Genomic DNA, 23,829 nt, shown 5'->3' on the forward strand with positions numbered 1-23,829 from the left:
CTCTGGAGCTCCAGTTGGGAGGATCTTAGGTGACTGATAGGAGTGTACTTAGATATCAGTTGTCTGAGCTTTGCTGGGCCTTTTTTTATGAATGGCCCTGTAAACAAAACAGAGGGATTCAAACTTGATTCTAGCTGCGATCGGCAGCCAGTGGAGCTGTTTAAAAGATTATTTTACTGATACGTTACCTGGTACTGTTAGCATGAGCCTGGCTGCCACAGTATGCACTACCAGGAGTCTCTTGTTACATATTGAGGTGAGCCTACATAAATAGAGCTGGCATAGTCCAGGCGAGAGACTATAAGGGACTGAATGATGTTTTATTTAGATGATCTGGGATCAGTTCGATATTGTTCCTAATCTTTCTGAGTAACGAAAAGCATATACCTGACAATTTAGAGGTTTGATAGTCCATTGTGTGCGTACCCTTCAGCCAAATTCCTAGATTTTTTATAACAGGTCTGGGGTCAGGATGGTTGCCTATATCATTTGGCCAGTGAATCATGTGTTTGTGTATGGCACGGTTTCCCAGTATCGTGAGCTCCGTCTTTACTCCGTTAAGATTCAAGCAGCTGTTTGACATCCAGTTGGCCACCTTCTCCAGACAGGGAATCAGCTGTTGGTTTCCTGAATTGGGGGCATTTGTCAGAGACTCAACCAACTGGATGTCATCTGCATAGGATACAGCCAATATGTCAAACACCTGCACTATGTTGGCAAGCTGTCACACATAAATGTTAAGCAGGGCTAAGTGATGAACCCTGTGATACACCACAGATAATTGGCAAGCAATCTGGAAAACAATCCTTTCCCATCACTTGATAAGCTCTGTTCTCCAAAAAAGAAGTTAACCAATCCATGGCTTTATCCTGGATCCCTACTTCCCTTAGTCTGTCTTTTAAGATGTCATGGTCAACGGTGTCGAAAGCCACGCTAAACTCTAGTAGGAGAAAAGTGGTCGACCCTCGGTTATATAATAGAGCCTTGAGCTGCTCTGTAACCACCAGTAATGCTGCTTCTGTGCTGTAAAGCGCTCAAATCCCAGCTGGGTGGTGTGAAGCACGTCCTTTGCTTCCAAAAAAAATGGCTAATGTCTGATTTACATTTTTCCCCAAAGGTTTGAGAGGAACGGTAGGAATAAAATAGGATGCAAATTGCTGAGTATTGCTGGGTCAAGATGAGGGGGCATATTATCAAGGGGGTTTATCTCCGCTTTTTTGGCTTTAAAAGCCATCCCTATTACCTAGCTGTCGCTAACACCAGTTAGCGACAGCTAGTAGGAGATAGCGACCATCTTGGGCCCCACTTTGCATGTCAGTGATATTTATCACTAATGACATGCAAAGTGGGCGTGCCAAGATGTTAGCGACTGAAAACAGTCGCTAACATCGCTATCTCCTATTACCAACTTTTGGAGATATTCGCGCTAAGCGCAAATATCTCCAAAAGCTAACACCTGCCCTGAGCAGTTCTTAGCCATGTTATCCAATGGGAGGTGGATAACATGGCTAAGAGCATTAGCTCGGTAATGCATGAATATCGCTGACTTTTCAGCGATATTCATGCATTGCGGCGATTTTTATCGCATTTGCGGTAAACCTTGGTAATACCAAGGTTTATTTGCGGTAAAAATCGCCGCAGCTCAGCGGTAAATTTTTGTCTCTAACCAAGCAATAGCGATAATTATCACTATTGCTTGGTAATATGCCCCGAGATTTTTTAATAAGGGTCTGATAACTGCGTGCTTCCAGAGTGTTGGAACCAGAGCTGTGTCTAGTGAGTGTTTAAGCAATCCCATTATAGATGGCAGAATGACGGCCATTACTTTAGCTAGGATATGTGGGGGTGCTGGGTCTAGAGGGGATCCAGATTAAGTTGCTATAATTAGTATGAGAAAAGTCTTTTCCTCAAGACTAGGGTATTGTGTTAGAATTGGAGATGAGGGTAATTCTCTGACCTTAGTTTCCATATCTGGAACAGATTCAGTACTGCTCAGGAATTGGTCATATATGTCTGTCACATTTTTATCATTGTCATGTTATTATCATTTTATTTTTCTATGTGGGAGTCGGGCGGGGCTGGGCACTGAAGTCAGAGCAGGGGAAGATTGGCTTGCACCCCTCTAAGTGCAAATGATGGATGGTTTAGCCAGCCCTCTACATCCGGGCAAACCGCCATGCGCAGCTGGCATATTCTCCATTTGGCTGTGTTGCACAGCCCCATGGAGACCATGCCCAGGCTCCCAGGCAGCGCCTGAGAGTCCAAACAAGACCCTCAGGCCAATCACGAAGCTGGTCCTGCAGCGTCGTGATTGGCTGGGAATTTCCAGAAGCCTGGGTGCTCCCAGTGCTTCCAGCAGACCTTCCTTCCAGAACAGAGGAGAGATGTGCGGCGACGGGAGAGGCGCATGGTGGAGAAGGTAAGTTTTTATTTTTTTATTTTTTTAATCCATCCCCCCCAGCCCCACCCCTCCCAATTCCGAGGCAACTGTCACTGTCCAGGAGGTGAGAGAAGGCATGCATCATGGACTTGGTAGTGTTGCCTGGGCTGTTGAAGTCACCTAAGAAAATGCTGTCCATAGTTTGCTGAGGCCATGGTAATGGGATCAATGATAGTGTAATATTGCACAAAACAAGCTCAAAGGGGGCTGAAGGATGGATTTTGCAGACCAGCGCACTTATGCAAATATTTATGGTGACTCGCTGGCAGTTAATTTTTAGTGGTGGATGCTGGAGTGCCCCACCAGTAGCCATTTATCGGGACCTTTGCGACTCTCGCTGTTGGAGTTCTTTCCTGTGTTCCCAAAAATAGGCATTTTTGTGCAGCTAAAGTGAGTCAGGCGACACACTGTTATGTTGCGGGTCCTGGGATTTACTGTGTCACCCACACACTGTTTATGCAGTAAGACACCGTGCATATAATGTCTTGAATTCTCCCTTGACTTGGCTTTGCCAGCTTCAGGTGAGATGTGCTGGCAGTAGGTGAGACCGTCACTGGCTGGGAGAAGAACCTCTCCTGACAAGTGGTCAAGTGGCAGTTCTCATATACTAAATCTTATCAGAAATTGAGATTTCTGGCATACGTTTAGGAATGTCTGACATAGATTATGTGCATCGAAGTGTGCAACTCAGATCATTCTGTATGAACATATAAGGTAAAAGTGTGTAAATTCAGACTACACTTTTTCAGCTATGAGCCTGTATTTGTTCTTATTTATATCAACACTGGAGGGAAGAATAGCTAATTATTTAAAGAGGTCCTACACCCATAATCCTTCTCATACGTCATATCAAATATATCGGGGGAGAAGGTCCTCGTAAATGGTAAAGCCACAGACAGGTGGAATTGGACAGCCGCGCACCGGGATCCCAGGGGATCCACCTTGTCAGATCTTGTTGCTCTCACACACCTGGTAGGGTGTCATGCTTCATCATCGGGTGCTCCTCGTCAAGTCGGCGCTGCAATGCCTAACGGGCCTGTGGGCTCTCTTCGCAGAGATCTTTAGATCTGTTACAGCCGTTAGATGAGTGTAAGTGAGAGGCTTGTGTACGAAATAGGGTAGTGATAAGGATGTGTATAAAGTAGCCTAAGATAACCAAGGGGATTTTTTATGGGGTGCAGGTACCTTGGCTAAACAAAAACAGCAGAGCTATCTTCTTGTAACAATTTACCAAGACAGGCATCAATCAAAGTGATAAGGTGTGGTCAACATTTTTCATGCCTCAATCTGCCAGGAGGGTCAAATGGCACTTAATTAGGATCAAGGATGAGCCACTCATACCCTATATTAATCAGTGAAACACCCTTTAAAAAGAAGCATTGCCACGGGTGAAGTACGATACTGCACCTGATTTGATGTAGGGGGCAATTCCACCTAGAGAAAAGAAAGAAAGTGAAAAGCACAGCTGTAAACGAAAAAAAATCAGCAGGTATTACACCGTGGTGGGGAGTCTTCCCCCATATATTTAAATGAGACAGCTACTACATAATCATAGTCACTATTGGTATACACTCCCTAAATAGTGTAGTTCTGTTCTACACTTGGAAACCTTCTTTTCAGATCATCACTCACAGAAAATTTCACTTGTTTACCCCATGAGGAAAACAGCAGAAAAGGGTGATTGTAAATGGTCAATAGAACAATTGGTGACACAGTGTGGGAGGAAGCTTGTGACCTTATTATGCAAAAATTCCCCAGAAGATAAGTCCAGTCGAAAACTTAGAACATATTTACCTCAAGGCCTTACACGGTGGTGGCTGCCAATGATTAATAGGTCGGAGGGTGACATGGCATAAGAAAAAGCGGGTGATCATGAAATGCAACACCTCCCCAAGGGATAAGTACAGCAAACATATAGGAACAACATTATCACAAGGCCTTACCCAGAGGTTGAGAGTTATTTGCCCCTTAGGTTAGACAGAAGGTCCCGACATAGCTCAGGGACAGCTGATAGCCAAAGAGAAAATACCAATTGTGTTAGAATAGTACATGGCGGAAAACCCAGTAGAACACCATAAATTAGAGGTGATTACACTAGGACTTACTTCTTTAGCGCGAGAAATTCTCCCACGACCTACCCTTCCTACATCTACCTGAAGTTAACCATTGCACCGGGGAGTACATGTTAAATAGCGTTGTTTGGTCCGGACACGTGGTGCCGTGAAGTACGGGTATCCCTAAGAGGCAAGAAGAGAAAGGCGGACCAATTCCATGAAACGAGACTCTAACAACGGGGGTTCTTGGGGTCCCATCAACTTTCTAAAATGTAGTCGCCGATCTACCTAAAATAGGCATCAAAGAATATGCGGGGGTGAAAGAAAGAGATGTTTGAACGGCCACAAACGATCTATCCACAACCTTCGCATTGCCAGCATTTGACTGAAAAGGGCTATCGCAGCAACAGACCTGGTGTCAGGCCATAACATGGCGGCCATGCTAGTAGGACCGGGAGCTCCATGTCATAAAGTGTGTTGAGGTGTGTTAGACTTGGCAGTCTCTAGTTGGCAGAGGTATACACTTCTGACAAATAGGAACTCACCTCTTCTAGTCAGGGCAAGGGGATCACACACTTAAATAACCCCTGCTCACCCCCTTGGTAGCTTGGCAAAGCAGACAGGCTTATCTCAGAGGCAGTGCGTTAAGCATTTATGACCACATACAGTAATAAAGTGAATACACTACAAATGGACACGACACAGTAGTATTATAAAAATAAGGATTTTTATATAAGGCTTAGCACAAGACCAAATAACGACAAAAATATACCGCAATCTTAATAAATACTCTTGGAAGGAAAAATAATAGTTCAAGTGTAGTTTCTTCTTAGCACAAAGTCTTTAGTATCAAAAGCAACTCTTCTTCTTTAAAATCACAGTTCTTGGCAGCAATGTAACCCACACGGGAGTCACACGACGTCGAGGCAAAGTTAATCCAAAGGTTCGGCGTCGACCGCGAGTAGCGCTACGTCGAGCCCGGAGTCGCACAGACCCCCACAACACAGTACCTTGGGAAAGCGAAGCACACGATGATCAGCGGCGTCGAGATGTCCGGCGTCGCGTCTTCGGCGTCAATCCGGCCTCGGAGTCCGGGCGACCTGCAGCTGCGTCGACAGATGTCAGGCAGGAGCAGCGCTCACGAGGTGAAGCAGGATTCGGCGTCGATGTCGATGATGTTGTTGCAAGAGTGAGCAGCGCTCACGGCGTCGAGAGGGCACGAAGTCGATGCGATCAGCAGCGGTGCAGACCTGGGGTCACTTGGAGCTGGAGCCGAACTCGCTACTCACTGGCGTTGCTGCTGGCGTCGATCGGGCCCGGCGTCCGGCGTCGAGGAAGCGGGACACTGGAGCCGTTACTCACGATGTCGAGCTGGATTCGGCGGCGTCCGTCGGCGGCGAGATTGCTGGTTTCTTTCAGAGGTGCTGGACTTTCAGGTTCCAGCAACAAGCACTTTTAGCAGATGAAGTCCTTTAGCCCTGTGACTTCAACAGGAGGCTCGCACTCTTCCAGCCCTTGGAGATTTTCTTTAGCAAAGCTTGAGAGTACACACTCAGTTCCTCTCTCCTGGTTCCTTGGCAAAAATAAAGCAGCAACTGCAGGATTCCCCCAACAAACAGCACACTGGCAGAAGGGGTAAGCAAGTCCTTGGATCAGCAGGCTTCTTGTCCTTGGTTCAGGTTTCCTTGTCAGAAGTGATCTAAATTCTTGGTTCAGGGGTCCTTCTCTTATACCCCTTTTTGGCTTTGATCCCTTTGTCCATGCAGGGGAATTTCCCCACATCCTGGGTTTGTTGTGGGTGTAGCCAGGCAGAGGCACCTGGCCTATTCACTGTGCAGGGCTGGGTCCTCAGACGCCCAGCAGGAGGTGGAGCCAGCATTGTCACTGGCAGGAGCAGAGCTATCGGTCTCCTGGTAGGAGGTGGGGCCAGGATCGTCCCTGGCAGGCACAGAGCCATCAGTCGCCTGGCAGGAGGTGGAGCCAGCATTGTATCAGGCAGGGCAGGCTATCAGGAACTACTCTCCCCCTACTCTCAATGCAAATATCCCACTCATCCCACACTGACTCACTCAGACCTCTGGAGCCACCCAGCTCCTGTCACACACACACCAAACCAGCAGAACCAGAAATAGTCAGACAAGAAAATAGCCACTTTCTAAAAGTGCTATTTTCAAACCCAGAGTCCAAAAACCATCCACACAAACGGATGCGTGATTAAACCCCGAGTTCAGGGATACCAAACTCGACATTGTACCATGCTCCCAGAGCCAGCTAGGATTATAGCATTAATAATCATGGCAGCCCATTCTAACTAATGGAGAGCAGGTAACCTTACAATAGTGAAAAACGAATATGACTGTAATTCACTATTAGGACATGCCAACTTGGTCAGGCTTGTCCTAGCTTATGCTTACAATGCACCCTGCCCTCAGGCCTACCATAGGGGTGACTAACATGAAGTTAAGGGAAGGCTTGGGGACTGGCAAGTAGGTGTACTTGCGCAGTCAGCGTGACAGTACCAGACTGCACGTAGGTCTAGCAGTGGCGTACCTTTAGACATACTTTTACTAGGCCGCTCTTGTGGGTGGCACAACATGTGCTGCAAGCCCACGAGCAGCATTTGTATTTAAAAGCCCTGGCACTCCTGGTGCACTAGACTAGGGACTGACAGTAAACCAAATTGGTCAAACATGGAATTCAATCAATACAGCAATTTTACATAGGGAGCATTTGCACTGTGGCACTGATCAGCAGTGGCACAGTGCCCAAAGCAGTATACCAGCAAAAACATCGTAAACAGAGGAGGCAAACAGAAAAACATGAAGGAGAGACTCAAGCCAATGATGTCAGGTCTAACACGTGTCCCCTCCAGCTGAAATGTGGGGAGAACTACCCTTGACCTATGGAGTCCTCATCACTAAGGCGGAAAAATCTGGACACACCATCAGCATTGGCGTGATCTGTGCCAGGTCGGTGTTCCACCGTGAAGTCCATCCCCTGTAGAGAAATGGACCACCTCAACAGTTTTGGGTTCTCACCCCTCATCTGCATCAACCATCTGAGGGGCCTGTGGTCTGTCTGAACCCGGAAGTGAGTCCCAAACAGGTAAGGTCTTAGCTTCTTCAGTGCCCAGACCACAGCAAATGCTTCTCGCTCTAACGCACTCCACCTCTGTTCCCTGGGAAGTAACCTCCTACTGATGAAGGCTACAGGTAAGTCTCGGCCCTCTTCATTCACCTGAGCAAGGACAGCCCCCACGCCATGCTCTGAAGCGTCCGTCTGGACAACAAATTCTTTAGAAAAGTCGGGTGCCTGGAGTATAGGTGCTGTGCACATTGCAGTTTTCAGGGTGTCAAAGGCCGTTTGACAGGCATCAGTCCAGATCACATGTCGTGGCTGCTTCCTGGAAGTCAGCGAAGTCAAAGGGTGCACAATTTTACCATAATCCTTGACAAACCTCCTGTAGTAACCCGTGAGACCTAAGAAGGCTCTCAACTGAGTTTGGGTTTTGGGCGGTGCCCAAGCCAGGATGGTATCAATCTTGGGTTGCAGGGGGGCCACCTTGCCGCTCCCGATTGGGTGCCTCCCGTACACCTCAGAACCCTTCCCAATCTGGCACTTACTGGCTTTGATTGTGAGGCCTGCTCTGCGCAGGGCCAACAACACTTCCTGGAGGTGGCGCAAGTGTTCCTCCCAGCTGGCGCTGAACACTGCGATGTCGTCCAGATAGGCGGCACTGAAGTCCTCCAGTCCAGCCAAGACCTGGTTGACCAACCTCTGGAAGGTGGCAGGGGCATTCTTCATCCCAAAGGGCATAACCCGGAACTGGTAGAGCCCATCTGGTGTGGAGAATGCTGACCTCTCTTTTGCCCCATCAGTTAAGGCGATCTGCCAGTACCCAGACGTTAAATCAAACGTACTAAGGTACCGGGCAGCCCCCAACCGATCTATGAGCTCATCAGCTCTGGGGATGGGGTGCGCGTCAGTCTTGGTGACTGAATTGAGTCCTCGGTAATCCACACAGAACCGAAGTTCTGATGAAGCACCAGGCGCTGCAGCCTTCGGGACCTAGACCACTGGGCTGGCCCAAGGACTGCTAGAGGACTCAACCACCCCTAAGGCAAACATTTTGGAGACCTCCTCCTTAATGTATGCTCTGACCTTGTCAGTCACCCTGTAAGCCTTGTGCTTCACAGGAGTGCTGTCCCCGGTGTCCACATCATGGACACACCAATGAGTGACACCAGGAATCAAGGAAAACAGATCAGGGAATTGTCCCAACAGTTGGCGACAATCTTGCTGCTGCTCAAGGGTCAAAACAGCAGAGAAAAAAGATACATTTCGTACCTCCATAAATGTCTATAAAAAGGAGCTACGTAATACCAAAATTGTATTCTACGAGAGCAGAATCAAAAATGCCGCATGCTCGGCCCATGAAACCTTTGCCGTTCTCAAAGAACTCCTTCATGCCCCTGACCCCCCTCTCAAGCCACTCGACCCCAAAGAAGCGGAAAGCAAATGTACTAATCTTGCTACCTTCTTTGACGAGAAGATAAAAAAAATTCTCTTAGCCATTCCCCCCCCCGAACCGGGGCATACGGACTGGGATCGTACTAATTCTAACACCCATCCCCCCCATCCGCTTTATAGCCCCTCACCCTCCCTGGACACCTTTGGTCCAGTCACCACGGAAGAGATTGAGGCAACACTGGCCTCAATCAAAAGTGGGTCCCCCCTCGACCCCTCACCCCTCCGCTTCCTGAAAAAAGTGACTAGCACCATTACTCTCCCCCTCATGGCATTGATCAACTCCTCCTTTTCGCAGGGCATAGTACCCCCCAGCTGGAAAGCAGCAGCGGTCAAAGGCCTATTAAAAAAACCTTCTTTAGACCCACAGGACCTCTCCAATTATAGACCCATCTCCCTTCTCCCAGGAAATAGTAAGATCGCGGAGAAGTTAGTGAACAAACAACTGTCACTATTCCTGGAGAGCAACAACCTACTAGGGGTCTCCCAGACAGGGTTTCGTCCAGGACAGGGCACTGACATCGCCCTCCTGGCAGCAGTGGAGAAGGCCAGAAGCATTCTGGACACGGGAGGATCAGTGGCAGTGATCCTCCTGGACCTCAGTGCGGCCTTCGACACTGTGGACCATCTTACCCTAATCCAACGACTGGGAGAAATCGGAGTAAATGTTACGGCCCTGAAGTGGCTAAAATCCTTCCTAACAGGCCGTTCCTTCCAAGTTTGGGAGAACGACAGCCACTCACCCGTTATCCCCCTCCGCTGTGGAGTACCGCAGGGCTCATCCTTGAGCCCTACGCTATTTAAGGTATACCTTGTCACACTTGCCTGGCAAGTGTGACAAGTCTTACAATGGATGTCTACATCCCTTCTCATCTGAGGCCAATAAAAATGGATGACAAGCCTGTCATAGGTCTTGTCCTGCCCCAGATGTCCAGCTAACGGAACGTCATGAGCCAAACCCAGTAGGAAGGCTCTGAAGCGCCGGGGTACCACCAGCACACGGGCTGACCCAGGCTCAGCAGCCTTAGGCTCGCTATACAGGAGGTCGTTCTCCCAGTAAACAAAATGTGACCCTGACTGATCACCTGAGGTTTGGGCTGAGGCCTGCTGCCTCATACCCACAAGAGAAGGGCACACTTTCTGTTCTGCAATAAATTCTTCCCTGGAGGGACCACCATCCTGCTGCCAATGGGTCAGCTTGGGCAGGTCTCCCAGTTCAGCAACTTGTTCCCCTGTTGGCTCCAGGGCATCCCCCTCAGGGTCTACCTCCTCCTGGACCACGGGAACTATGGGGGCCGGTTTCCCGCGCCTCCTGCCTCTTCTCTTCACAGCTGGGTCCTGGGCCATACTTTCAGACTCCGGGACCCCATCAACACCCTTACTTGCTGTCATGGATCGAGTGGTTGCACACACCCACTCTGGCACACCCAACATTTTCAAATGTGTCTCCCTCTCCACCTTAGCCCAAGGGGAGTCTTCCAAATCATTGCCCAGGAGACAATCAACAGGCATGGCGGGCCTCACAGCAACCTGAAGAGTACCTGAAACTCCCCCCCATTCAAAGGGAACCTGAGCTACCTCACACTCTTTCTGGGAGTTGTCAGCAGCTATCACAGGGTAGAATGCGTGGGGAACCACCTGCTCTCTGGACACCAAGTGACACTTGACCGCTGTCACACTCGCTCCAGTGTCTCTGAGAGCTTCCACTCTATGGCCATTAATGGTCACCCACTGCCTATATTTATTAGTGTTACTAGGCAGAGGGGGTGGAGGGACCATTTCCATGTCTCCTAGCGAGACCAGGGACATCTCTGCGGGACCCCTCCCACCAGGGGCAACCATCTCCTCCCCTCCCAGGGCTACACTCGCCAACAGACGGGGGGGGGTGCACGTGGTGGTGCATTAGAGTCCCTCATGAGACACTGGGGATCATAAAAACGGTGTCCCACCTACTTACAAACATAGCAGGTCATTGGGCCCCTATGAACAGGTTTACCGGTCGGGGCCCCTGGCTTCTTCACAGGGGGAGGCTGGGAACCCTTCCCTTGGTTCCCTTGGGGATTACTTTGGGGCCCTTTCTGGAACTTCCTCTATTTACCCTTGTCCCCCCCACTCTTCTGCTGGGGACCCTGCCCACCTTTGGCTGAGTCTCCCACTGGACCCTTGTGGACCCTGGTACTGACCCAGCGGTCCGCCTCCTCAGCAAGTTTTCTAGGGTTAGATATCTTGCTATCAATAAGGTGCTGGCGCAGCTCTGGAAAACAGTTATTAGACAAATGCTCCCAAGCAAACAAATCATAAAGAGCTTCATATCTTTCCACTTTGCTGCCCTTTACCCAACCATCCATGGCTCTGCAAAAAAATGACACATATTCAACCCACGTTGTACCAGGCAATTTCTTACATTCTCTAAAGGCTTGTCTGTACTTTTCTGGGGTTAGGCCATACCTTAACATTAAAGCATCTTTCATATGAGCATAAGACATCCTATCCTCAACAGGCATGTCTAACAGGGTATCTCTCCCCTCATTCACAAAGCGACCCCACAACCCCGCTCCCCAATCCTTCTCAGGGACCCGGTGGGCCAACAATGCTAACTCATATGCTTTAAACCATTGACCAATATCTTCATTCTTATGATAATCTTTGATCACATCTTTGGGAAAATAAAACCTACTTTCTGCAGGCACAGATGGGATGCTCTATTTAACAAAGAAGGGAGGTAGAGTACAACGTAGGATTCCTACTCCACGGGCACTGATAAATAAACAAGAAGGATGGGATGCTGCCACCAGAGGGATTCAATTCTAAACTTTTAGCTTTGAGCTCTATCTCCCTCAACCTTGTGTCACGCTCCAAAGCTAACTTTTCTCTTTCAAACTCCAACCTTTTGATCTCCAAATCAGCTTCTCTCCTACCTCTTGCATTTTCTAACTCCAACTGCCCATTTATCTTAAGTTTTGCCATCTCCATGTTGTATGCTCGCTCCTTCTCCCTTTCTTCTCTTTCTTCAGGGGAAAGACCTTTGGAGGAAACACTGCTACTGGGAGAGGACACAGGCCCATTCACTGGCACCTCCTCATCCCCCTCCCCTGGCGGTACCACCACCGCATCAGAGGGATCTCTGGACTCTACCCAGGCTTCCAATGCTTTGATAACTTCTGGTTTGTCTCTGAAGCTCTTGGTAGGAACTTTGATCTGCTTGCAATAATGGTCTAATTGCTTTCTGCTGTAATCCAGGATTTTACTTCTATCAAATTCCTCCACAACAACAACAGGGGTAGTGACTCCGGCGTCACTCATGGTCAAAACTGGCAGTGTTCAAAAATCAAGCTTCAGAAAAGCGGAGAACAAAAATAGAATCCTACCAAAATAGATTGTGGCTGCGCTATGGTCTGCTTTCACTATGTAGCGCACACTAATCCCTGCACATGGGTCATAAATGCAAAGTTCAAATCCTCACCGCTGACCCACCAATGTTAGACTTGGCTGTCTCTAGTTGGCAGAGGTATACACTTCTGACAAATAGGAACTCACCTCCTCTAGTCAGGGCAAGGGGATCACACACTTAGATAACCCATGCTCACTCCCTTGGTAGCTTGGCAAAGCAGACAGGCTTATCTCAGAGGCAGTGCGTTAAGCATTTATGACCACATACAGTAATAAAGTGAATACACTACAAATGGACACGACACAGTAGTATTACAAAAATAAGGATTTTTATATAAGGCTTAGCACAAGACCAAATAACGACAAAAATATACCGCAATCTTAATAAATACTCTTGGAAGGAAAAATAATAGTTCAAGTGTAGTTTCTTCTTAGCACAAAGTCTTTAGTATCAAAAGCAACTCTTCTTCTTTAAAATCACAGTTCTTGGCAACAATGTAAGCCACACGGAAGTCACACGACATCGAGGCAAAGTTAATCCAAAGGTTTGGCGTCGACCGCGAGTAGCGCTACGTCGAGCCCGGAGTCGCACAGACCCCCACAACACAGTACCTTGGGAAAGCGAAGCACACGATGATCAGCGGCGTTGAGATGTCCGGCGTCGCGTCTTCAGCGTCGATCTGGCCTCGGAGTCGGGGCGACCTCCAGCGGCGTCGACAGATGTCAGGCAGGAGCAGCGCTCACGAGGCGAAGCAGGATTCGGCGTCGATGTCGATGATGTTGTTGCAAGAGTGAGCAGCGCTCACGGCGTCGAGAGGGCACGAAGTCGATGCGATCAGCAGCGGTGCAGACCTGGGGTCACTTGGAGCTGGAGCCGAACTCGCTACTCACTGGCGTTGCTGCTGGCGTCGATCGGGCCCGGCGGCCGGCGAGGAAGCGGGACACTGGAGCCGTTACTCACGATGTCGAGCTGGATTCGGCAGCGTCCGTCGGCGTCGAGATTGCTGGTTTCTTTCAGAGGTGCTGGACTTTCAGGTTCCAGCAACAAGCACTTTTAGCAGATGAAGTCCTTTAGCTCTGTGACTTCAACAGGAGTCTGGCACTCTTCCAGCCCTTGGAAATTTTCTTTAGCAAAGCTTGAGAGTACACACTCAGTTCCTCTCTCCTGGTTCCTTGGCAAAAATAAAGAAGCAACTGCAGGATTCCCCCAACAAACAACACACTGGCAGAAGGGGTAGGCAAGTCCTTGGATCAGCAGGCTTCTTGTCCTTGGTTCAGGTTTCCTTGTCAGAAGTGATCTAAATTCTTGGTTCAGGGGTCCTTCTCTTATACCCCTTTTTGGCTTTGATCCCTTTGTCCATGCAGGGGAATTTCCCCACATCCTGGGTTTGTTGTGGGTGTAGCCAGGCAGAGGCACCTGGCCTATTCACTGTGCAGGGCTGGGTCCTCAGACGCCCAGCAGGAGGTGGAGCCAGCATTGTCACTGGCAGGAGCAGAGCTATCGGCCTCCTGGTAGGAGGTGGGGCCAGGATCGTCCCTGGCAGGCACAGAGCCATCAGTCGCCTGGCATGAGGTGGAGCCAGCATTGTATCAGGCAGGGCAAGCTATCAGGAACTACTCTCCCCCTACTCTCAATGCAAATGTCCCACTCATCCCACACTGACTCACTCAGACCTCTGGAGCCACCCAGCTCCTGTCACACACACACCAAACCAGCAGAAACCAGAAATAGTTAGACAAGAAAATAGCCACTTTCTAAAAGTGCTATTTTCAAACCCAGAGTCCAAAAACCATCCACACAAACGGATGAGTGATTAAACCCTGAGTTCAGGGATTCCAAACTCGACATTGTACCATGCTCCCCGAGCCAGCTAGGATTATAGCATTAATAATCATGGCAGCCCATTCTAACTAATGGAGAGCAGGTAACCTTACAATAGTGAAAAACGAATATGGCTGTAATTCACTATTAGGACATGTCAACTTGGTCAGGCTTGTCCTACCTTATGCTTACAATGCACCCTGCCCTCAGGCCTACCATAGGGGTGACTAACATGAAGTTAAGGGAAGGCTTGGAGACTGGCAAGTAGGTGTACTTGAGCAGTCAGCGTGACAGTACCAGACTGCACGTAGGTCTAGCAGTGGCAGACCTTTAGAAATACTTTTACTAGGCTGCTCTTGTGGGTGGCACAACATGTGCTGCAAGCCCAAGAGCAGCATTTGTATTTTCAAGCCCTGGCACTCCTGGTGCACTAGACTAGGGACTGACAGTAAACCAAATAGGCCAAACATGGAATTCAATCAATACAGCAATTTTACATAGGGAGCACTTGCACTGTGGCACTGATCAGCAGTGGCACAGTGCCCAAAGCAGTATACCAGCAAAAACATCGTAAACAGAGGAGGCAAACAGAAAAAAATGGAGGAGAGACTCAAGCCAATGATGTCAGGTCTAACAAGGTGTATTATATGGTGTTAAATGCCCAAAAGGGGTGTAGGCCATATTATTAGCGGAGATACAGACTGGATCAAATTGGTAAGTGAAACCCCCTTATTTGGTAACATAAAACATATATATCCTTAAAAGAAGGGCGACATAATCAAGGAGGTCATATTATTGTAGGATCTTAGTCAACCTTAAGATGGTGAAAAGAAGACATTTTTCCTAGACGACTGTTGCATTAAGGGCTGAATCTATGTCATTAATTGAATGACTTTACACTTTCACAGTTCTTCGAAAGATAAGGTCAGACAGCATCTGCATCTAATGACATTACAGGGATTCTGCATAAATTAGGAGAAATTGAAACTTCCATTGTGTAGGAGTGAGAAGATAGCCACCTTCGTTATCTAAGATGGAGCCAGGGCCTACATAAAATGGAGTTGGACCTTAGGGGCATTACATCAGAATAGTTAAGCAGATCCTGACCTGACTTCACTGAGAGAAGACCTTGCTCAAAATCTGCTGGTTTCCTCTACTCGTGGTGTTGATCTTCATGTTTGAACATCTGCTCCTACTTTACCCTGAACCTTAATTTGGTTTGAAGCTGTTGAAACCTTCCTCTTAGACTTTCCCCTTGCACTTTTAATGCTTTATTTAGCTGTGGGAAGTTCCTTTATCTATTAGATCCAGTGTTTTCTGGGCCCACTTGCTTACCATTGGTCCTCCAATAGACCTTTTTCTCCAGCTGAGAGGTGATACGAGTTAGCATTAATAATCAATCAAAATGTAATTAAGAGTGAAACCCATTTGGCTACACAATGAGGGCCAGGAATCCATAGCTAAGTTCAACCAAGTTTTGTTACAGGATAATAATCAAATTCAAATATTTCCATATTGTAGCGATACAGAATGAGAAATTGAATACCCAGACACAAGAAAAAATTAGGACAAATTAGTATCAAACAAACAAGTAATTCTTTGATGTCTATGCAGAACAACAGCATCAAAATCTGATGCTCAGAGAATAATTTAAGCTTCTCTCTCCTATACAATAGTAATCTAGAATCTCAAAGGATGGTTGGGAAAAAGTGGTTCAAGCTAATCAGAGAAACTCCATGAAGGAAGTCAAGTCTGGACAAAAAGAAATCAAATAGGAAAGTGTTAGCATCTCAGAAGCTCGGGCAAGAGTCTTCTGTGGGTCAAGGGCAAGTGTCAGTCTAAGCCACACCTAAGCAAAAATCTGAAAAAGCATTGTGCATAAAACGTCTCAAATTCCATTAAGCTAGCAATGACTCAAGGAAGAACTAAATCAACGATAGGTGTTTGCAAAAATCTGAAAGGGCAGGTGAGAAGTCAGGAAAACAGTCCAAGGGGAACAGAATATTATAATGTGCAAAGTCCATTGCGCAACACCTCCTTGATCACACCATCAGAGGTCCATTGTAATCCACAAATCATCAAGTGGCAGACTGCAACAATGCTGATTTTTCCCACACTGGACATGGGCATGCCATCTTTCCCTCAAACACACGTAGACGGGAACTTTTGGACAATAGTTCATTCAGTAACAGCTCTATCTCTCTGTGTACCTTTGTCAAGGGCCTTTTCTCACGCTCCTGTTTCACCTATCTCTAGTACAGTAATTTATCTGTTCTAAACTATCAATGCATGTGAAAACCTGCAAGAAATGTTGAGTTACCAGAAAACTGTAATCAGCATTATGAAGCATGATGAAATACAGGCCTACTCTGGACAAGTTAAACATTAACTTCATTGGTGAACATTACATATAGGTGTGCACATATAAACACAAATGAGTATACATTTCTAATGCATTAGGTTTCATACTATACGTAATAGTCAATAAGTCATCATAATGTGCAATGATAAGAATATCTGAGAACTACATTTAAATCAAATAAATAGAACATTAATGCACACATTACATACATTCGTTGTTGTTTCTAGTAGGATTACATTCTACATATATGAGAAATTGTTAAAACAGTGTCAGTTCATTAAATGTTATTTACATGAAGTAGCACACACATTTAGAAAGTCACATTTCATCTCTATGGTGAGTACATTTTCTACTACATATGGATGACTATTTATTAATCATACTTAATCAAAGCAAGACATTTATGTGAGTAGGTTCTATAATCCTATATTGAAGGCGATCTTAAATAACTGTCAAGTACAACATTGACATTAATTACTAAGCCAAACATGAATCATGTGCTAAGTGCACTTTCATACCATTGGGCAGATTTACAAGAAATTGACGCATCTGTAGTAATGCGTCACTTTCCCTGCGCCACCATGCAAAACCCTTGCATCACCATGGAGGCACCTATTTACAATACAGCGCACCATGGCACAAGGATTGACAGATGCGTCCGAAATTCTGACGCATCTGTTGACGGAATAGTCACGCATTGCTGGAGTTGTGCCGCAAGCATGACATAACTCCAGAAATGCATGTTGCAGCCTATTCCCAATACACTGCGCCACTCCTTACGCCTACTTCAAGCAGGCGGAAGGTTTTGACGCAGGGGTGTCCTAAAAGTCACGCAGTGAAATCTTGTAGATTTCACTGCATCACTTTTACAAGGCTTTCCTGCATGAGAACGCCTACCCTGCATATATTATACCTGACACAGGTATAATGTAACGCAGAGCTTTACAACATGACTCATTTCCCTAGATGCATCACGTTGTAAATGAGCCGCAAAAGTGGCGCAAGGGGCTTGTAAATCTGCCCCATATGTTTCTTAGGTGTCTGTAACATTTGTGACGTATAAAGGGTGAGCAATCTTTGCGCTGCACCAGAACCGATCTATTGAGTACCCTGCACCTCAGTACGCTTCCCTAGTTGATGACCAGAATAGTGAACCATTTGTTTATAAATTTTATAATAGCAGGGTATTTACCTTAGAAGAGGTGGATAGGGCATTGGATACAGTCACACCCGGAAGAGCTCCGGGGTCTGACCGTGTCCCTGCGGATGTATTTTTAAATAATAAAACTTCTTGGCGCCAATATATAGGGTACGTTGCGAATGCTATTGCTTGTGGTGCTCCAATCCCGCCTTCCTGGAAGGGTGCAGGGATAATCTCCGTTTTTAAGAAGGGTGACAAATCAGTTGCAAGTAACTACAGGCCAATCAACCTCATAGACTCTATCCAAAAGATTGTGGGGAGGCTGATTTTATATAAAGTCCAGTCCTGGATAGAAGAAAATCAAATTTTGACACCATTGGAGGCGGGCTTCCGACCCCTCACAAGTACAATAGACCAGGTCTTCCTATTTATTACCATCTATTGGAAGATCGTAGTCTTGGGGAAAGGCGCACTGTATGCAGTATTTGTCGATCTAAAGGCAGCTTTCGACACGGTACCGCGTTGTAAGCTGTGGTATGTCCTGAGGGAGATGGGGATGGCCGCTTACATGAGGATAACCATGCTCGGGTCCGGTGGGGGTCTAGGGGCGAGGTTACTGAGTCTTTCCCCGTTGGCAGGGGAGTGCATCAGGGCTGCGTGTTAGCACCTACCCTGTTCTCACTCTTTGTCAACGGGGTGGCTGACTACCTGTCCCTGGTCCCTTCCGATGCCCCGGTGTTGGCACGTGATCACATCCCTATCCTCATGTTTGCGGACAATACCTTAATTATCTCCAAGACGCCCAGTGGCCTTCAAAGAGCCCTTGAACGGTTTGAAGATTTTTGTCGTATTCGGGGTCTTGAAATCAACACGGAAAAGACTAAGTTCATGTCTTTTAATGAACACCGATCTTTCTGGGGCAAAATCTACATGAATAAAGCCACGTTGGAATAGGTCAACCTTTTCACCTATTTGGGTGTAATTTGCAGAAAGACATGGGTTGGAAAAACCAACTTGATTTGACTGTCCTGAAGCACAAGCAGCAAGCGGGGGTTCTCATAGGCAAATTTAAATCCTCCTGTACGAAGCCAATTAGCCCGGTGATGGAGATTTATGGGCATAAGGTACTAAGCTCTGCACTCTATGGAGCTGAGTTATGGGGGTTCACGAAGCTAAACCAATTATCTGTTGCTGAGAATTCCTTCTTTCGCCAGGTTACAGGAGTTCTGCTGAGTACACCAATGCAGCCGCTCCTGTTAGATCTAGATAGGAAAGCAGTAGAAGATCTTGCAAAACTTCGCTCATTATTATACTGGCCAAGACTATGGTGTACCGACGAACTATCACATTATGCTAAAGGTCTCAAGGAAATATTGGAAGCAGATACTTTTCACAAGATAACCTGGTTGAAGGAGATTAGATTGCTCCTAACGAGGCTGGGTATGAGTGAACTGTGGAATGACCCTACTAAAGCCGCTTATCCCTTAAAAAAGTCTTTAAGGGACAGGTATTGGGAAATGGTCATGATATCAGTTTGTTCCAAAGGATTCTCGAAGCACCTAACTGGTCGCTTCTTGGATCCTGGCCGCATTAGAAAAATATCGGGATGCTATCTCGAAACCCCATGACCGAAAATTGTACTTCCAGCTAACGGTAGGAGCACTACCCATAAGGTTTTTTACAAGCAAGTGGGAAGGATCTTCTAACAAAGCATGCCCATGGTGTCCAGATAAACAGGAAACAACAAGTCACGTATTGTTATTTTGCCCTTCATACGTCATACCCCGTCATGTGTGGGTTATACCTATTTGTAAATTATTGGGCTTTAGAAAGCAGGATGAAGCACTTAGAGTTCTGTGCTCGGACACAGCTCTCCCGTTTGCCATTGCCATGGCTACGTTTTTAGGTTAGGCCTGGTCCATAAGAGCTAAGGCCCCACACTTAGCATCAGGTAACTATTAATTGGTAGCTGTCATTGGATTGTAATACTATGTGTTGTTAAGGCATAACGAGATTGGGAGCAGGAACTAAGGTTGAGCGTTTTAGTATAGTACCTGAAGGTGAAGGGGTACCCTATCAGTATTTTAACTAGTTATATTCGACAGTTAGTAACAAATTTGATATTTTCTTAACCTATTTATATAAGCCTGAATTATTGAATTTTTAAATTTTTGTATAAGGATCGTATGATGAAATGATGTATGTTGTGCTTTTATGACAGAACTGTCGAATAAAGTTATGATGATGATGATGAGTACCCTGCACATCATTATATTTTGCTATGCATTGTCCCCTGGATTAAATTCTGGAGTGAAAGTCTTGATCCTTCCTGCTTTGTTGGGAGGCAAGACGGTGCTGGATCACCAGATGCTCCTACCTCTAAAGAGAGAGAGTTACCTTCTAAGCGGTCCTTTGGTCGGATTTGTGTGCTGGGATAGGTTTGGTCTTGTCTGTTTACCTGGACATCTGAGCTTCATCAAATTGTTTTGTTTTAGAAGCATCTAGGGAGAGCATGTCATATTGTACATGCTATAGCATGGGGCTGAGCAGATCTATGATGTATTATCAAATATACTGTTCTTTATAGATCCAACTATGCTGCTTGGAATCACAAGTTTATCAATGGTAGTCAATGCCCTGCTTTTAAAAATAGGGTGAAATGGTAAGTGGAATGCACTGAAGAAGTTCACATCGCAAATATTTTGGGTACAGCCCAGAAGATAATAACAAACTTTGATAACAAGAAGCACAGAGAAACATTAGATTGACAGCATAAAAGAAAGGATATGAACCACTGCAGGAATGATCCTTCAATTTTGAAAGGTTTTCTGAGTGAAATATAAGGCTATTGCAGTCCACTATAATAAGCATTACGAAAGTTTAAGGGGCAAGTCACATGTTTCACATTGACCTACATGACAGCATTTATTCTCGGTCATTTATAATGGTGGTTTTAATAACAAAGACCGAGATGAGCAGACTGGAAATCAGTTTAAATTGTGCTCTAGGTGCACAGTGAATTGGAGTAGTCACATTGAAATGTAGAAGATTTTTTGCCAGTTGATAGTTCAGTAGGTTTTCCAGGTCTGCAGTAGGTATGTTAGTACAAGTGTTCTGATTGAGATTTTGAGGAATTCCACTGAATAAGAGGGAAGCATAGCTAAGCATCGTTATGAGCAGAATGAGATTGAGTATGCCCATTTGGTGAACTTGATATTGAAAATGTCAGTGGAAACTAAAGTAGATATCGTCTGCTTGATTGTCATAGCAATGAAGTCTTTGACTATAGTTGTGAAGTCAGTGCATGTGATAGAGTAATGTCAAACACAACCTTTAGGTCATTGTAAGGAATTTGTCAGAGGAATGAATGTTGCCAAAGAGACTGTGATGTAGGCAATATGTTTTTGAATACACTAGTGATTCTTGTGCAGAGGAAGATATTGGCATAGTCCCTGTTTGTTGCAAAAAACAGAAACCTGAAATATTTAATTTAAAGGATTGATGGAGCCACAATTCAATTGGTGGCAGTCGTATAAGTCACTGAAGTGCTGTAAGCAGGCGACTCTTGCAGGGTTATTGGGTCTCGCGAGCATGATAGATGGTAGGATCACAATTAACATGCTATTATAGTTTGGGCTGGTGGTTAAGCTTTGTGACAGTTTGACATTCAGCTCTATTGAAACAGCATGGCTTCTAAAGAACCTTAAAACAATGTAATGTTGTTACAGGATCCAGTCAGTCTTTGAAAAAACAAAAAACGCTATGCACAGTTGCTGTCTTCAGGAAATTCTTCAGGGATGCTAACTGTAAAATGCACATTTGGAGGTATAACATTTGTGTTTGCAGATACTGACTTCAGATTAACCTCTAGATACAGAGAGTTAGGCCTAAAGACAATATCATTAGATGCTGGGGTCCTCCTATTAAGAACACAAAGTCTACTGCCGTCTTTCCCACATCCCTCAGGTTGGCAAAACAACAAATAGGCCCAAAGGGCATGCAGCACAGGTTCACTATTGCATATGCTTCTAGGATGTATGGATGCACCCTTGCCCCTGTGAATCGAATTGGAGACCGCGTTAGTGAAATCCTTGGGGCCCATTCTTGGCACAGCTTTTTTAATTCAGGTTCAAAAGATGCAGAAAATAGGCTTGGGTACCAGCTTATAGCTTTTGCAGGCATGTAGGCTACATTATCCTTTTAGGGATGGTTTGATGGGAGACTGAAGAGATGATTGTGTCTTTAGCTGTCAATGTTCTAATTTCATTTTATCACCATTTCTTTTCTGGACTTGTTCACCTTGATCTCTTGGGAGTACTATTTTAGTAATTTAGTAATGGTGTCTGTTTGACATTAGGTCTTCAGTGGAGCACTGATGTCAATTAGTTCTCGAGGGTGGTAATTTAATTGCTGAGGAGGGTGTTGACGTTTGTTGTTGGCTGACGGGTGATTACTTGACTGATTAGATCTTTTTGGAACCACGCCAGGGAAAAGTGTTTGAAGGATGGAAATATTTGTTTGACTCAGTTGAGGTGACATACATGTGTTGTGTGATATCAAAAGTACAGAAGGGGATGGCAGGGGGATTGGTATACTGCAAGGATATTGAGATTGGCACTGAATGGGGGGATGAGGCTGTTATAGTAAGATTGCCAGTGTTGCCTTTATAATAGTTGATAGAAATGGGGGTCTCTAGTTGGCAATGGCTGGCCACTGTCCAAGTAGCAACCCTTCTTCCTAATTCAGAGTAAGGGGGCTACACGCTTTGATAATCTCTGGTCAACCGAGCTAGGCTTATCTCAGAGGCAGTCTGTGAAGCATTTTATGTTCACACACAGTAACACAATGAAGAACACTACAAAGGGACACTGCACAAGTAGTTATAAAAAATACGTTTCTTTATATATAGACTTAACATAAGACCAATAACGATAAAGAATGCCAAAATATTGTAAAATAGGGTTACTATTGAGATGCTGAAAAAAGAGTTCAAAGTGTGCAAATAGGAGTTCAGTTCAAAGGTGGGGTCTCTGCGACCCTTTTATTTACAAAGTACCTGGATTTCGTAGCAAAACAAACAAAATGTCGCAAACGAGCTATAGCGATGATTTTTCTCATGCGAGGCCGGCGATGCGTTGAATCCTGGCCGCAAGGGAGGATGATGCGCCGATCTGCGGATGCGTGCAGGACAAATCGACAAATTTCTTCACGCTAGGCCAGCGATGCGTTGGATCCTTGCCGCAAGGGAGGATGAAACGCTGAGCCTGTTGCGTGTGCGACTCTGTTGCAATGAGAATAAATGGCGCTCCGCGAGGGAGCGATGATCTAGGTGTGATGCGATGAAAATGGCTTACGCATGGCACCTGCACTGCGATGCGATGATCTTGATGCGATGATCCTGGGTTAGTGAGCACTCGATAACCCGCAAACGTGCGCGATGATCGCTGGAAGTTAGCAAGCACTTTGTGGCCTGCAAGCATGCGATGCGAAGAGTTTTGGTTTGCGAGCGCTCGGCGGCAGCAGCGCAATGATTTTCCTTATGCTCTTCAGCTGCAGAGGGTCGCAAAATGGCGTAAGCGACAATTTCAGCACTCTCTTCTCCGTAATAAAACTGGAGGCCCTGGAACTCACAGGAGCCTCACCTGCAGATAGAAATCCTTGCTGGGAGGAATCAGGGGGCTGGTGGTGGAATCAGATGCGCCTGAGACTCCAGCAGGAGGCTTGCTCTCTTCTAGCCCCTGGGTGATTGCTTTAGCAAGTTGAAATAAAAGTTCTCTCAAAGACCTTTTCCCTCTTCTTCTAGGTCCTGGGAAACTACTGCAGGGAAATCCAAGAAACAGCACACAAGCACAAGGGTAGTCCTCTTGTGCAGATTCCTTCAGTTACACGAGCAGAGGTTCCTCTTGATATCCAGGCAATACGAATTGTAGGGGTTTGGGCAAAGATATTTATACCCCAAAAGTCTTTGTTCTCAAAAGTCACTAGTCACTGAACCCAGCCAAAACCAGTCTGCTCAGTCCTAAAGCACTTTGTTTACCAGGCTGCATCCTTCCTTTCAGAAAGAGGAGGTCTGCCATCAGACGCACAGTAGGA

Source organism: Lissotriton vulgaris, chromosome 6, assembly GCF_964263255.1.
Source record: "Lissotriton vulgaris chromosome 6, aLisVul1.2, whole genome shotgun sequence".
In the NCBI taxonomy this organism is placed as follows: Eukaryota; Metazoa; Chordata; class Amphibia; order Caudata; family Salamandridae; genus Lissotriton; species Lissotriton vulgaris.